This window comes from Lactuca serriola, chromosome 5 (genome assembly GCF_051521515.1).
Source record: "Lactuca serriola cultivar US96UC23 chromosome 5, Lser_US96UC23_V15, whole genome shotgun sequence".
In the NCBI taxonomy this organism is placed as follows: Eukaryota; Viridiplantae; Streptophyta; class Magnoliopsida; order Asterales; family Asteraceae; genus Lactuca; species Lactuca serriola.
In genome coordinates this window covers 139,216,880-139,230,517 of record NC_136412.1, presented here as the reverse complement: position 1 = coordinate 139,230,517, position 13,638 = coordinate 139,216,880, and positions in this window count along the sequence as shown.

Genomic DNA, 13,638 nt, shown 5'->3' with positions numbered 1-13,638 from the left:
AGGGTGACCTCCTCTTTGTTCATGTGGTAGGTCATCCTAAATTGATTGTACATCGGAGGCAAAGAGTGAAGCACCATGTCGATCGCCAAGTCTTCCCCAAAGTCAACATTTAACTTGTGAAGGCGGTCGACATACCTTTGCGTCTTTTGCAGGTGCACAGTAAGAGATTCTCCATGACCCATCTTAGTGGAAATCATGTTGGTGAAAATCTCATAACGCTCTTGTCTCGCGTTTTGGTGGTATCTCTCCAATAAGTCTTGATGCATCTCGTATGGGTACATGTCCTCGTAGGACTTTTGGAATTCGGAGTTCATGGTGGCTATCATGATGCAATGTACCTTCGTTGCATCTCGCTCATGTGTTTCAAAAGCGGTAATTTCAGCCGGAGTAGCGATTTCAGGGTTAATCTTCTCGAGCTTCTCATCGAGGACATACTCCTTATCCTCATAGCGAGCAATGGTGCGAATGTATCTTATCCATTCGCTAAAGTTCGTTCCATCGAAGGTGACCTTTTGGCAAAGGCTCATCAACGTGAAAGAACTAGCAGCAGCGTTGTTTGCGTTCGACATCTACAAATAGAAAGGACAAAGATAGATTAGAATATGAATCCCTAATTATCACCCAATAAGAAAAATTAGGGCTAGGATCCAACAACAACATTTACATATTAGAAAAGGGATGCCGTAATCTAACATGCAAATAAATTGAAGGTTAGTGAATGACGATTCACTAATACTCCACCATAAAACCTAACTATTAGTCCTAAATGTATTGAGAATTCCTAGGTTCGGATGAGATTCATTGAAACTATTCAATGGCATGTTTAAATCTCGATATGTCCCTCTTGTTTGTGACTAGGATACCGAGGATCACAAAGCGGGTGTGAATTACCATGCAAATTCACATGGTGCCTTCATTGTAACGATCACCTATTCGATGTGCCGGTAAACCACACACGCTCCATCGAACTATGATAAACAATGAATCACCCTTTACCACCTTTGCTTAGAACCAATTAGTGTGTCGGTAAACCACACACGCTCCACCAACTTCTTAGCAAGGGTGCAAAGTGTAATTTCATGGGATTGCATCAAATCACTTTTCCTAAAGTAACTAAGATTGGGAAATTTTAAAATATGTGTAGTTACTTTGTATTTCCTATTATACTTTTAATGAGAGGATGAGGTTGCCCTATCCTATCCGTTCGGCTAACGACCCTCCACTGATCAAGCAAGCAGTGGGTGTGAGTGTACACCCATTAAGCGCCATTTTATAGGCCGCAACCTTATACCCACCTTATAGATCGACTTCGTGAATGAGGCCTACTAACGGTAAGACTAGCATTTTAGTTATACATATATATATATATATATATATATATATATATATATATATATATATATATATATATATATATATATATTAATCTTGTAATATTATATTAGTATAAGGTTCTATTTTAAACATTTTAAAATCTAGGGTTTGAAATTTAAATTGTCTAAATGAAAACTTTTAATCACAAAATATAAATTTCAAAACTTGAGGACAAGTTTTAAACATTTAAAACATGGAGGATCAAATAACAAATAATTTCAATTAACAATTAATTTCCTAATTATCTATATTTGATTTATTCAATATTTCTTTCAAGATAATTACCAACATAATCAAAATAATTAATTAATTATCATATAAGGAAATTAAATATTTTATTAGTTGATAAATATCTTTAATTAGATCAAGATAATAGTCATATATATCAAAAAATCGGATTAGGGTTGATCTAATATGATTAAGGTAAGTTTCCATAAGATAATCATGAAGAAATCCCGAATCTGGCCATTCCTGATGCTTGGACTCGCCGAGTGCACCAAGTGACTCGCCGAGTCAGGCCAACTCGCCGAGTCCACTATGGAACTCGCCGAGTCCATGACTCAGAAAACACAAAATTCGAATTTTGCAGTTTAGTTTCAGACAATTAAGCAACAATTTAATGAAAACCAAGCTAGGCTCTGATACCACTGATGGGTTTTAGCCATAAGAACTTTCCTATGTGCGCATGCAAAACCCTAATGCTTGGATCTAGGCTTTCTAATTAAACATGCTTTGAATCCAAGACTTTTAATGACTATTTAGGTGTAAGAACAATGTTGAAACAGATCTAGAATCATACCTTTGAATTCCTTGTTGATCTTGTTGTCTTGGAGCTTCTAGAGTCACAATTGTCACTCCTCTAATGGCTTACAAACACCAAATAGCAAGGAGGATGATTTGGGACAGAGGAGAGGGGAGGAAATCGGCCAAGGTTTCAATACTTTAGATGAAGTACCGATTTCCTTATGCCATAGGGTCTATTTATACTTGTAGACTCCTTAAGGGTTACAACCTAAACCCTAATTGGATAATCTTCTCTTAAAGCTATCCAAATCCATTCCTTAGATAACTCTTGGACGATTTGAACTATCCTTTAGCTTCTAGAATGCGTCCAATCCATATCTATATGGATTTACAGTCTAAAGTTTAACTATCAAACAATTGACAGTTTATACCCTTTTATTTAATTAATCTCTTTAAGTCACCAAATTAATTCCAATTAATTTATGACTTATATTAATCAAATAACAATATATTATTCTTTATATTATTCTCATAATATACTAATAATATTTACTCATTCTTAATAAATCATCCTCATTCTTAATAAATCATCCTATCAAGTTGCTATGGTGAAGGCAACCCAAAAGGACCATGCACAACCGGGTCAAATACTTGCCTAATATAGTTGCAGCCTTAGACACTATTCCAACAAGAAATACCTTTGACCATGTGATTAGTGAAAGGACTTAGATTAATGTTGGTACTGGTATGTAGCCTCTGGCCATGTAGAACATGTCCCCATAAGAGAATGATTTCTATTCTATGCTGTTGGCAAATTGTTAGACAGGGCTATAAACCTAAAATCTACCAAAATGTTAATCAGAAATTATATGTCTTCTGTGCCATTTGGGCAAGCTTTATTGATGTATATCAAGTTTGGAAATTGTTATGTCTCATTGATTGTATATCTTTGAATCAAGTCATTGATTGATATAGAAAGTTTGTCACGTGATTCATATATGCCTTTGTTGTTCCTTGTTCCTCTTTGCTTCTGCCATATTGAAGTATATATATGACATAACGTTATATTGTATCTATTTATTGAACTCACTAAGCGTCACCGCTTACCCTCTCAATGTTTTAATATATTGCAGGCAATAAGCATCCAGTATAGCTTTATACTGTTGGAAGAATTAAAATAGTTTATATTATTACTTTTGTATTTAAGTTTTAGTATGTATAAAGTATACAATATCCTGGTTAGTTTTGTAATAAACTTAAACTTAGTCGGTTTGTATCCAGTCGTTTGTAAATAAATTATCAGTGTAAAATATTGTTTGTGAATATGAATGTAGCGTGTTTTGGAGTAACAACTGTTTTAATATTATGAAAGTGAGGGTCTTTCAATAGGTGAAACCTTCCTACTCCCCATAATCAAGCTTATCTTCCCGTGCTCCACACCCTTACTTCCTTTTAGGCCCTACACATCAGAACAAATGTGAAATCCACAACCTGTGTCAAAAACCCAAGAGTTAGAATGTGATGATTTTTTAGATAGAATAATGAAAATACCTACATGGGTGGGTTTAACCTTCCCATCCTTGACATCCTGCAAGTATTTGGGGCAGCTTTGCTTCCAGTGCCCTTTGTCATGACAATAGAAAACTCTACTTCCTTATGAATGGAAGAGGGTGCAGCAGAACCAACCTTGTCCCACTTGAATAGGATCCATCAAGAGACTTTCCCTTGCGACTCTTTAAGGGAGCCTTCATCTTCTTCCCTTTCCCTTGTCCAATTGCCAGAATAGGGGCAGATGTGGTAGGAGTAGAAACACAATTTTTACCTTTGAGACCGGTTTCAGCAGTCCTCAAAATCCCTTGAAGTTTGCTAAGTGTGACCTCCTCCTTATTCATATGACAGGTCATGCAGAGCTGATCATAACATGGAGGTACGGAGTGTAGAATGATATCTATAGCCAGCTCCTCAGCGAAGTTCACATTTAACTTTAGCAACCGATCCACAAACCTTTGCATTTTCTGCAAGTGCCCCGTGATGGGTTCACCATCCTTCATCCTGGTTGTTATCATGGAAGAGATGATTTCATACCTCTCTTGACGAGCACTCTGATGGTATCTTCCCATCAGGTACTGGTGCATCTAAAAAGGGTAGAAGTCCTCATAGGACTTTTAGAGTTCAGCTGACATAGTGGCAAACATGATACTAGCTACCTTGGTGGCATCCTTCTCATGTGCCCTAAACTCAACAATCTCCTCAGGAGTAGCAGAAGATTCATCAATTTCCTTTAGCTCATTATCAAGGAGATATTGCTTGTCCTCATAGTGAGTGACCATTCTGATGTTCTTAATCCAGTCATTGAAGTTGGAACCATCAAAGATTACTCTCCCACAAAGGTTCATGAGAGAGAAGGAGCCAGTAGGGTTTGAGCCAGAAGCAGTGTTGGAAGACATTTGAAAAGAAAGAAAGACAAAGTTTAGTTTAGATAAAGAGTCCTTAATAGAACACCCAAAATGAAATATTAAGGATAGGACCCAACACAATATTTTACAAATTGGAAGAGGGATGCCGTAATCCAACTTGCAAAATATTTAAAGGTAGGTGACTGACGATTTACCAATTTCCACCATGAAAAACGAAATTGATTATTAAGTTTTAATTGGGTTAAAACTCCTAAATCCTTTGAGATTCATTGAACAATTCAATGGCATGTTTAAATCTCGATTATGCCCTTCAGGTTTGTGACTGGGATACCAAGGATCACAAACAAGGTGTGAATAACCATGAAAATTAACTTGGTACTCTTAACCTCATTTATCACCTAATCGATGTGTCGGTTAACCACACACGCTCCATCGATCTATGGTAAACATTAAGCCACCTTTTGCCACCCTTACCAGTCCATGTTAGTGTGCCAGTTAACCACCCACGCTCCACTAACGACTTGGCAAGGTGCAAAGTGCAATTTCATGGATTAGCATCAATTTCACATTTTCCTAAAGTAACTAAGATTGAGAATTTATAAAAAGGTTTAGTTACTTTATAATTATGATTATACTTAATGAGAATTAATGTCCTATCCTACCCTTTCAGCTAATGACTATCCACCAGTCAAGGAAGCGGTGGGTGAGAGTAGACACCCATTAAATTGCCATTTTATAGGCAGTAACCTTATACCCCTCTTATAGACTGGCTTCGTGAATGAGGCCTACTAACGGTAAGAATGGCTTGATCTTATACATATATATTATTAAACTTATAATACTATAAAGTATAACGGTTGAATTTTAAACTTTTAAAATTCTAGGGTTTGAAATTAAAGTATCTAAGTGTGACTTTATAGATTCCAAAACTTTAGGACAAGTTTTGACACTATTCAAAACTCTTCATTTTCTATAACTTATGAGTTTTAATGACTTTTATGAAAAAGACTTTTGGAATTCCATAAGTTGAGGACAAGTTATGGAGTCCATTAAAAAGCATTTAGATCAACAATTGAACTAATAAGAAATGTCAAATAATATCTATGATCTAGCAAAAATCATAAGCAAATATAATTCACATCAACAATTTTCAAGAAATCTTATATACTAATATAAATCTTGAAACTTTGACAATTATCTTTTAGTTGGACAAGCATGATCAGTACCTTATGAAAAAACAGGTTTCATGGTTCAAAAAACAGTTTGGGGTAAATCCAAATTCTGCCAAAAACTCGAGAGTCTGCACTCTGGAGCACCAACTCGGCTAGTACATGAACTGGACTCGTCAAGTTGGAACTTTTCTGAGTGGACTCGGCGAGTCACCAAGTGGACTCGGCGAGTTCACTGTCCAGAAAGCAAAAAATTGATTTTTTACACTTTGAAAATCAATATAACATCAAGTATAATAGAAAACAATCCTAGTCTCTGATACCACTGAAGGGTTTTGAGCATCGTAACAACCTTAAGGTGCATATACAACCCTAAATGCTTTCGATCTATGTTTTTTTTCTAATTATACATGTAAGGTGATTTTCTAAAGCATTTCCCTATCTAGCATACAAACATGGATACTAGTATAACAAAAATTAGTTAGAACACATACCTTTCCTTGTAGCTTGATTCCTTGGACCTTTAAGAGCCTAGCACCCCAAATTTAGGGGTGAGCATAATAACCAAAAAACCGAAAGATAACCAAATTAAACGATATAACCGAACCATAATAACCGAACCGTTTTAAAAAAACCGTTGGTTCGGTTTCTAATTTTTTTTAACCGATAACAAACGGTTCGGTTATGGTTTTATAGGTTAACTAAACCATTCTTAACCGAACCACTAACTTTATATTTTAATACATAAACGTTATGGATTATATATAAAATAATATAGTCAAACTTATTTCAGACCCATTAAAATTTCAAAATATAATTCATTAATCCTCATTTATATGGAGACGAACGTGCAATCAAATCATCAAATGATGATCTCGCAGATCATGCAAACACACACAATTTTCCAATCATGCATTGAGTTAGATTATTGATTAATGTTGTAATTTTTAATCGGCTAATTCTATAATTTGTAAACATTATTCACAATTAGTTTAATCTTCACACTCATAATCCTAATCGGATGCTTCTCACACCGTTAATCCTAATCAAAGATTTTTTGACTTTATAGTTCTATTCGACGGATTTTTTTTAATTTATAATCCAAACATCTAGGTAACTTAAGTTTTTGGTTCTTCTTCACTTTGTGATATATTAAGAATGTATTTTTTTTAAATAAATTTTCTTTTTTTATTTACTGTTTTTGACTTAATCACATTGAATGTATATAAGTGATTGGCATTTTTATCCAGATAACACGTAATATAAATATTTAGCTATTTTATTGTATAGTTTTTTATTTAATCGCATTGAACGTTTATGAATGTTTGGCTTTATTTTAATGTTAATATCGATTATCAATATATGAAGTTATTAATGTCAAATTTTTTTTGAATGTTTTATACTTTTTATTAAATGTTTTTCAATTTGAATATGACTATATGTTATCTCACTCTAAGTATCAAAGATACACATTTTATTATATTACTATAAGCTAAGTTACAAACATCGGTGTCGAGGACTTTTTGTATTCTCTTTTCATTTTTTATGCCACTATACTTTCGTCATTTATATTATTTTGAACATTATGGTTAACCAATATTAACCATTAACCAAAACCGTTAACCCAAAAAAAACCATTAACCATAACCAATATTAACCATACCCAATGGTTGCCAAAATGCATTAACCATTCATAGGTTATGGTTCGGTTTTGACCAATAACCGAACCAAACCGCCTCATACACACCCCTACCCAAATGTGATGTCTCGAATGCTTCGCACAACACCACCGATAATGGAGGACTTGAGAGAGGACTACTTGCTTCACAAAAACGAATAGCACTCTTCTAAGCTCACTTAGGTGCCGATTTTGGTAGCGTTAGGGTCTCTTATATAGTGTGTCAAAACTAGGGTTACACCATGTAAACCCTAATGTGCAAGACCTTCCACATTCCTCATGCTCCATGGATTTAAAGCCCTATGTATCATCCATGGGTTGTCACATAGGTTTAGGAGAATATAAGAAATCATGGATCATAGGCCCACACTATAAGAATGAATGATTTACCCAATCGACCCCTTATATTTAATTAGTCTGTTTTGATCACAAAATTAATTCCAAATTAATTATTGATCAATGCTAATTAAATAATATGATTTCATATGAATATATTAGAACTTATATTAATAAATCATTAATATCCTCTTCTCATAAGTCCATCCTTACAAATTGTTTCGGTGCCATGCAACCCAAATGGACAATGCTACTCTCGGGTCAAGTACATACCAATTACAGTTACAGGCTTAGACACTAAATCCAACAGTAGTAGGAGTCGTGGAGAAGATACCTTCGTAATTTGTTTTGTAGGAATTGGTTATGAAGTTGCAACATTATCTTCCTCCTCATTCCGAAGAGGTTCAACCTCTTGAGGCTTTGTTAAAGTCCTCTCATCCGACTCTTCTTGAAGAACCAGAGATGGATATCTATGTTTCTTAGTAGGCTTCCTTATCTTCTTGGGAGCTTTGAAAATTTTTAACGGAGCAACCTTGGCTTTTCTTTTACCTCCCCTCTTTGGTTTTGTGCTCTCATCAATCATTTGTCGAAGATCAGCTGGCATCGAACGAACACCATGTCGCAACTAGCATTTTGCTAGGAAATTCTCCTCTCAAGTAATTATTCACCTAGTTTAATAACTTGTACTCTACGTGAATAATATATTCTAATCTCGTTCAAATACATCTCATATGTTCAACTAGGGGTTGGAAATCTTAGAAATCCCGGTTCAAGTTCCTTATGAACTAGAATTCTCTTATTGGACCTAATGGACCAATAAACTTTCAACTTGACTACCTTGGGCCTAAAATGATCCATCTTATTTCTAATAGGCCTTATTGGGCCATAACAACTCCAATTAACCTTAATGGACTTTAGAACCCATTCTTTTATACTATTGGGCCGTGAGATACCCTAAAGGCCCAATGGGCCGAAAGATGTTATGATTAGGCTCCAAAAATCCTAACTAAAGTTTAATGGGCTCAAGCTATTCCAATTCCTATCTTCATGGCCCAAAATTTCGGCCCAACACCATTTAACAAAAAAAAAAAAGGAAAACAAAATGAAATAGGGGTTGACTTTTGGATGTGCCACCTCAATATTACATGGTGGTCATCCATGCCAAATACCCACCATGCAAATTTATCAAATATCTCTATTCTCTTCTCCTCTCTATTCACGGCCAAACACTCATCCCACAATCCTCATTTTTCTTTTAAACACTCTCAAGAACATCATTTCCTTCCATCCAAAATTTCGAAGATCTAGGGTGTTTTCAAGAGGATTCTTCACCAAAATCATCATCGTTGGTAAGTTTTTTCTTAGATCCATGGTCTAGTCTCTTGATTACTTCAAAAATCTCCTCTTAACTCGTGAAATTTCGTGATCTTGCATCTTGGAACCCATCTAAGCTCAAAAACCTCTCAAGAAGCTTGCTAGGGCCAAGAATCACATCATCTTCTTCCATTTCTTCTTCAAACCAAGAACAACAAAGCAAGGTGAGTTCATACCCCTTGTTTTCTGTTTTTATATGATTTTTGGGGGAGAATACAAGTTGCTTTGTGTAGATCTATGTGTATATGCATGTCTATGTGTGTTTTCCATGAATTATTTGGTGATTATGTGTTGATTTCTTCACTAATCTAAAAATATGTTAAGAAACTTGAAGTTTATCACTAGGATCTTCATATGAATCTTGAGAAAAGTATGTTTTATCACAAGTATTACATGTGAACATGTAGATCTGGGATTTGTATACTTGATATAGCAAAAATAAGTGTTGTGTTCAAAGATCTATAAACTAAACCCACAAAACAGCCCTTGACAGAAAACTTTTGGTCCAATCTCGGACTGTTTTGACCATCCAAATGGAAGTATTTTTCAAAACTGTTTTACATGGATAATTTTCAGGTTTATAGCTTTAAAATGACTACTCGCACTTTTTCATACGATTTTTCTACAATTTTTGGCGAATTTTACAAAACTACCTATCATATTTGAAATAATTTCGGACCAACCTGTGAAGATGAGTAATTTCGCACTAGTTTTAAGCCATAAAAAATTATGAGAAAAATTGTGAACAAAGTAGACAAAATTTCCAAACTTCCAAAATTTACGGATCCAGATTTCGACTTACGATGAATTTTCTACAAATTTTCTAAAAACTAGTTCGGAAAAGCCAAAAACCAGAAAAATATGTATTTTCACAAAACCAAGCCAAAAATGATATTTTTGACAAAAATGGGTTTAAAATGCTATTTTTATCACAAAGTAGTCATCAACACAAGTTTTTAACAAAATTGGAGATTAAAGTGTTATTCTTACAAAATTGGGCCTTAATTGTAAATTTTTGGCTTATTGCGCCAAGAATGTCATTTTTACAAAAAGTGAGCTTTAGATATCAATTATGTAAATAATCAAGCTAAAATAAACAAAACAATAACAAACGGGTTAAAAACGACATTCATATCCTTATTGGGCCTGGAAATAATATACATGTTTAGTGGGCCTTAGTGTCATTTTACCTGTATATTGGGCTCGAGATAGGTATTCATATCCTTATTGGGCCTGGAAATAATATACTTGTTTAGTTGGCCTGAGTGTTCTTTTACATGTATATTGGGCTCGAGATAGGTATTCATATCCTTGTTGGGCCTGAAAATAATATACTTGTTTAGTGGGCCTTAGTGTCCTTTTACATGTATATTGGGCTTAGGATAGACATTCACATTCTTTGAGCCTGGAAATAATAGACATGTATAGTGGGCCTTAGTGGTCCACTTACATGTTTATTGGGCCTAGGAATGGGTTTTATATGCGTTATTCTTTTTATGCTATTTTAGTGGATACTATTTGCATGCTATTTGGGCCTATAAATACCTTACATGTGAAATGGGCCTTAGTTGTCCTTTCACATATATTTTGGGCCCATGTTATATAATCTCATTCCCTTTAGGTCTTGAAATGATTTATATGTTTAGTGATGCCTTAGTGGTTCACTTACATGGATCATTGGTCCTAGAATGAGTTTATACATTTTTTTTCGCGTAAATTCGATTAAGGATCTAGCGAGTTTTTATCGGTTGGCACCTATTAAGTGTACGATCGTAGCCTGTAGTTATAACCAGAGTCTCTTGGAGGGAGAGCGGGGATTTGTGTATAGATCTATACGGGGATGACACCCCACACCTGAGCTGTTCGCTACAGTTAGACTAACTCAGTCTAGGGTGACAAAAACCTTATTCTATTTTCCGTCGGCGTCCAACGACGCCAAGACAGGAGAAATTGTCATTATTTAGTATGGTTATGACAGCTCGCTTAGAGGGATTAACGTTATGAAGTTTACGGAAGACCATTCACCATTCACCATTCACCATTCTCTTGGATTACTCGGAAACATTCTCTTACTAGTACTCAACCTCGGGGGTTGGTACGACAACTTTCTCTTGTACATACAACATCGGGTTGTCTGGGAATATTCTCTTTACATGCTCTTACATTCTCTCTACATTCTATTTACCTTTTTAGTCAAATAACAATAACATACATGCATTAATACAAGATCTTACGCAAACACACTAAACAGTTTTTAGAAAATATCGGATTTTCTAGTGGTTTTCAAAGTTATACAAATCATTTTCACAAACATGCTTATGAACTCACCAACATTTTATGTTGACCGTTTTCAAAATAACTTGTATTCTCAGGAAATCGTTGAAGCAGGATGAACAAAACAAACTAACGGATATTGTGTTATATTTTATTTCATCATACTCTTACTATTTTGGCATGTAATATTCAAATACAATACACGATGTAAATAATGAATGTTGTAATATTACATGTGTGATGATGATGATGTTATGTTTCAATTATATTCACTGTAATGATATTTCAAGATGAAGTCACAGCGCAAGCCCCCGGACGTTTCCGCCGTCTGGTTCGGGGGTGTGATAGATTGGTATCAGAGCATTGTTTATAGTGAACTAGCATATCTAATCATACAGGATATGCAACTATAAATACAATGGGACTAAACAACTCTGAACATAATAATTAAAATACATACCTTTGTGTGCATTTTAGAATAAAAACACAACAATAACAGTAAACGTCTTTGGAGGATTTGAACATCGCTATTAAACTCGGGCAGTTATGTAGTTGTATTGGGGGTGAATGTAGCCTGATCAACTACATTCATTCAAAATACGACCAACATGTGTTCGGGAGTAATCGTGATGAACAATGAATCAAAAACTTACCATTTAACTATACAAAGAGCTTATAGAACCAAACCTAAACAAAATTAAATTACTATAGGAGTAATTGGTATGCTATTTGTTTCTAGTATTTATACCCCTTTGTGCAATACACTATAGACAAGTATCATTAGCCAAGAAACCGCTATCTCCCTAGTCAGGGAATAGCAGGGTGGCTCGACTCAGAGGAGGAACCACAGGAGGAACACGAAGTAGAACTTGCAGGTGAACCTACCGAGTCAATAGTGGACCTCGAAGAGGAAGAGCCAGAAGGAAATGATGATGATGATTCGGATACAGAATCCGATGACATCAATCCTCCATGTAAAGCCAGAGTACCGACATATCGTGTGGGCCCCGGTGGCCCCATGCCCCCTTAGGCACACAATATTTGGAGATAAAGTCACCAGTAGGGGATGCAACCATACTAGGGTAGGAACCAAGGTCTCTCCGATCATTAGCCATAGAGGACTAGCTGACCGGGCCCTCCTAGTCATGGTCTGACGCACCTGAGGTATTGATATCCGAGCTCAGAACACCCCAAATCGAACGAAACAAATGCGGTTTGCTATTAAGAGAGACAAGAGACAAACACATGAAGTGAATGGAGACTCCCGAGAGAGACTTTGAGAGCTACGACTAGAGATACCGAGCAACAAGTAGCTCATCTCCGAGGTGAATCCACTTCATCAACACCACCACTAGAAGCTTTCCGACACAATTAGGATCGACCTTTTCTTTTTCCCCCCATACTATCCGATATGACTCTCTTTCGTGTACTAAGATGGTACTTAAGGATCTCGAAACCGAAACAATCCATATCCCCTGAGGGTAAACGTAACGATCGTGCCAAATCTGCGATTACCTACTACCGTAAATGCATCATAGGGATGTAGATGGAAGCAGTAAGAATTATACAACAAGATGCAAAATTTCTAGAGTATAACGAGGAATGACTATCATTATTTACGATCTGGCTTATCAACATACAGCAGGAAAATGCCACCCCGCAAGAATAACAAGCGCACCCGCGAGACACCGCTCCTGCAGATGGACTCTACTACATTCCAAGTTGTTGTAACGGGAGCAGTAACCACTGCGATGGTGCAAATCAATGCAAACAACCCCAATGGAGGCGAGAATAGCATTGACAACTCCAGCCAAAGGAACGAACATGGAAACCAACAAGTGACAACCTATCAAGGAACTCCAAACCCCAAGCTTAAGAGCAGGAAGCAAAATCCTGGAAGTAAGAGAAAGGGACAACCCACTCAAGGGTTCTCAAGGAAGCAACATGTTGTTGCTGTTCATGCGACCATGACCCCTATTACACCAGCAACCAGGAGACCATATGCTGGAAACCTTCCAAAATGCAACCAGTGCAAATTCCATCATAATGGAGCCTGCCGGGAGATGCATTGTAACAAATGCAACCGAAAGAATCAGACTGCCAAATTCTGTAGAACTTATCCATGTCAGAATCATCAGCCAAGTGAAAACGACAACAATCGCAACAACCCTAACAACAACACCAATGATGAGACAAGTCACACATGCTATGGGTATGGAGGAACCGGTCACTTCAGGCGTAATTGCCCCAAGGATAACAACCAAGGAGCGGA